Below are 4,590 nucleotides of genomic sequence, written 5' to 3'. Positions count from 1 at the left end.
ATAGGAAAAATATATTTTATCACTTGTAAATTAGTCTCATTAGTCACATGCTATCAACCATCATGAATTCTTCGCACATGGTTATCTAACTAAGTCTTATTTAGTTATCACGGACAACATATCACATTAGTCTAAATCCAGTTTACCGATGTCACGTCACTTGCAAGTCAATAATAGTCTGGGCATTTCCAGTCCAATTTCCGAAGATTACAACCATCAAGTGAAGATGTCACATGGCCATCCAAGCATAGGAATTATTAAGTCATATCATTCTATCTTAATGACACACTAGTCACAATTCCAAACACTAACTCGACTCTATCTTCAAGTCAAAACATATACTCGATATCAATCACTACTCAGGTCAAAGGTTTCCCTATCTTTTAAAGAAAACACAGGGAGCACTACTGACAATTCCTTTCTACTGGTCACCAAAAAGTCACGAGGGTCCAGAAATAAAATAATTCCTTAAGGAACCACTATAAATCTTACACTACTAGTCCAATCAAGCATATCAAAATAGTAGAGCAATTATCACACTTGAAAGTTCAGTCATGATCTACATACATGCAAATCACATATAATATCTCAACAGAGCACAGGGTTCAAGTCCATCATCATAATACACATGTGAACTAGTATCCAACCCTAATCCCTACAGGCCACTACATTTGTTCCGTCAATCAAGCAAAGGGAATATATCTTATATAAGCCCTACATAGTCTTATAGGATCATGCATATCACTATATCAAGTCTGACACAATAGGCAAGTCACATGCAATTTATATAACTAATAAATCACAAAGAGCATAGCAACCATGTCACATGCATCATTTCTGACAAGTCACGGAGAACATGGTAGTCAATTCAGATAAGTTCTAACACATTCTTATCAGACTATGCATATCACTTTATTTAATCGAGCATAACAAACATGCGGTATCATATGCAATACAAAACCAATAAATCTCACTAATCATGGCAAGCATATCTAACGCATCACATCTGATTAGTTTCACAGAACATGGCAATCACAAAAAGCATGACAGCCAATCAAGGGGAATAAATCCCAATAATGTCACTAATAGCTTCAGACACAGTTGTTGTGACTAAAGCCGTCAAACCACTGGCTACTTCAACCTTATTAGGAAGAAACAATCACGTCACAACTGGTCTCAGTTAAGCACAATATATAACAAACATAGATAGACATTTATTCACAATCAAAAGGTACACTAATAATTACAATAATGTAACAAGGACGTACCTTTTTAAATAAGAAGACATCTTCTTATCTATCAACACATCAATCTCACATGCACCCCTGACCCCGCCTCAACACTAGTAGCTCATCACTGAAGCAACCGTCATCGAAATTTGTTCCGATTGTCACCATTCCATCTCGTATATTTTTGACTGGTCACACTCAATTCTGAAATCATCTAAAGGAGCTCAGACAATGCCGAGGGTCAATGGGGCATCCGCAGGGTTTGATCAATTGCCATACCTGTCTTATCACAACACTCACACAAAAACTTAGTAGATAATCCGTTAGTACATATAACTAACCACAATTATCTAATCACATGGCACCTACATTCACTTATCCATTTCCCCCACTGGTATGTTTGAAACAACTGAGGGTTTGGGAACATGACACTCACGTGTACATGCTGCCAAACCTACGCTCTGATACCAAGTTTTAACACCTTGAATTTTTTTTTTTTTTTTTTGAAATACACAGCGGAAGTCAATTATTTACTATTAATTACACATATAGTTATATTCCACAAAATCTCTGGTGTTACTTAATTACAAACTATAATATAAAACAGTTTATGTGAAACATCAGAGTTATCAAGTGTGTCAAACATCACTTCAATCCTTGCCACACCCATCCCAAAATATGTTGTACGTCACCTGCAGGGAAAGGACACTATGGGGGAATTAGCGCACCGCTAAGTGAATGAAAATATCAAATAGGATATCACTATAAGCTCTAAGCACAGCTTAAGGTCACAAGTCACATGCTACTAGGTCACTAGCACAGAAATGATCACAAGAGGACCGGCGGCCTGGCCGGGCCATTAACTACTAGCTGATCGGGCTAGAGTATACCGATAGTCCTTAATACTGAAACAATGGTATAGTCTTCCAGACGTGAAGCACTCGTCATTCACACTATACCACCACATCAGTAACACAAGAACCCAACCCAATTTCTATCGTACAAGACACCCCGCTAGGAATGGTTGACCTCTTTCGTCGCATACAACACCTCGACGGGATCACTGAGTGTACACATAATCACATAATATCACAATCACTGGTCACTGACTAAAGGCACAATCTAATCATACATATCATTGGTCATTGGGAGCATATCACTAATCATAGCACAAGACACTACACTGTCTTAGCACTATATAACAATATCCGAAAGGATAGTCCCACTCACCAGGAAGCACAAGTACTCAGTTGTCTTATATTACTGAGTCTTCACATCCACTTTATCACCTGAGAATAATACATACCAAGTCAGTATACATATTCCAGTCATTTTTATCAAGCTAAACAACTAAACCAACAAACTGTTCAGCTAATCAGTATCACAACAATTCCATACAATGCACAAGTTAACCGCACAAGTGGAATCACACGCGTGTGTGACCCACCTACACCGTACAAGTAATAGTTGAATCGCACGAATGGTCATTCATTTGACAAATATTATAACACCACAAAAATTTGCCAAATCAACTACATGAGTGACCATCACTCGCACGAGTGAGTCACTTCACTCGCACGAGTGATTACCAATTAAGCATTAACACATTGCAACATTCACTCGTACAGGTAACAATAAGATATACATGGTTGACCAGCTCACTCGCACGAGTGAGGGTCAGCCGTACAAAAGAGTCATCAATAATGGACTAGTTCACTCGCATGACGTGGGACCTCACTCGCACGAGTGGGTCTCACTCGTACCATTTTTCCGAGCTCAACCGCACGAGTGACAAGTCACTCGTGTGGAACCTGAAGAACAGCAGTAACAGCAAACAACAGTTCATATGGGTTTTAAACCCAAAAACTTTATTTCTGCTTGTTTTGGTCTATTTGCTTAAACACGAAAGTCACCAAAAATATATAGAACATATTTCCATCATCACACAAGTCTAAACAACACTAACACACATGTGTTATACAAGATTTGATCATAATATAAATAATACCCAAATCTTAACCAAAACCCTAAATTCACCATTTTGCAATCTTAACATGAATCATGCATACATGCATCATATATAATCATAATCAAGCTATAACAACAACTAATTTTAACATATAGCAAGATTTACTCATTACTACTAATAATTATCATAACTTATTAAAACTTATAAAAAAAATACTATAAGTAAAATCATATAATAAATTAAGTGTTAAATCATGAAATCAAACCTTGTTTGATGGTTCTGTTGTGGATCGCAATCGCCAACCAACATCACAATTTCACTTGTTTAATTTCAAGAATTATAACCTTAGAAGGTTAAAGCACAAAGGGTGTACTTTACGTATGCATTTGTGTATGTGTGTGTTTATTGTTACAAAATTTAGGAAATGATATCAAATGAAAATGAGAATGAGGTCGTGAGTCATCAAGTGAATTAAGTATATAAGGCCACGAGTCCAAGTCTTTAGTCCCACTACTTAATACACTTATTTTAACAGGTATATTATCCGTGATCTGTAGCGCAACGTATCTCGTTAAGCAGTCCTAACGAGGTCCAAATCACACAAACAATTATTTTCTGTGACCATCGTCACGAGCACATTAGTTTAGTCACATAATAAATTATCAACTCATAATTTATTATTTCACTCCTTATAATTAAATCATATGAATTACTCATAATTTAAATATCATATTTAAATTATAATAATAAAAATAACATATTTACCCATTTCATCTAGGCCCATAACTAGGGTGTTACAACTTCCACCAAGGTTGGGTGATCCGTGTGAATTTATTGTTCCTTGTCTACTTAGTGATTGTGTCATGTATGATGCACTAGCAGATTTAGGTGCGAATGTGAGTGTTGTGCCTCTTTCATAATATAAGAGATTAGGAGTAGGTGAGCTAAGTCCAACGAAAATGAGTGTTCGACTCCTTGATCAAACCATTAAGCACCCAGTTGAAATTGCTGACAACCTACCCGTTCAAGTAGGTAATTTAACCTTTCTAGTCGGATTTATTGTCATTGACATAGAAGAGGACTCAAACATTCCTCTAATTTTAGGTCGACCATTCTTAGCGTCCACCGGGGCGTTATTTGATGTAAGAGAGGGTAGAATGATACTTAGTGATGGTGACAAATCGGTCACCTTTATGATTCAAAAGTCTAAATCTTCACCAACCAAAACCGTTGATCCAATAAAAATGATTGGTAAAAACCATGTTGTTTTACCAACTCCAACGGTAGTGCTTAACAATAATAAAACGCCTAAGTGTGGGGAAGATGAAGTAACACCTAATGATGACTTGATAAGAAAGAACCTCGTTGTTGATACGAAATTAAATGACCCCG

General features: G+C 36.8%; 1 long non-coding RNA gene across 1 annotated transcript; it reads right to left on the bottom strand.

The window, feature by feature from the left end:
• Window positions 1–1,788: 1,788 nt before the first annotated feature.
• Window positions 1,789–3,599, bottom strand: LOC139852003 (uncharacterized). The gene is made up of 3 exons (XR_011760862.1): window positions 3,464–3,599; window positions 2,460–2,518; window positions 1,789–1,937 (listed from the first exon to the last, which is right to left on the bottom strand). It is a non-coding gene; the product is annotated as an uncharacterized lncRNA (long non-coding RNA).
• Between the last annotated feature and the right edge of the window lie 991 nt (window positions 3,600–4,590).

The sequence above is a fragment of the Rutidosis leptorrhynchoides genome, chromosome 6, assembly GCF_046630445.1.
Source record: "Rutidosis leptorrhynchoides isolate AG116_Rl617_1_P2 chromosome 6, CSIRO_AGI_Rlap_v1, whole genome shotgun sequence".
Lineage (NCBI taxonomy): Eukaryota > Viridiplantae > Streptophyta > Magnoliopsida > Asterales > Asteraceae > Rutidosis > Rutidosis leptorrhynchoides.
This window is presented reverse-complemented; position numbering and strand designations above follow the sequence as displayed.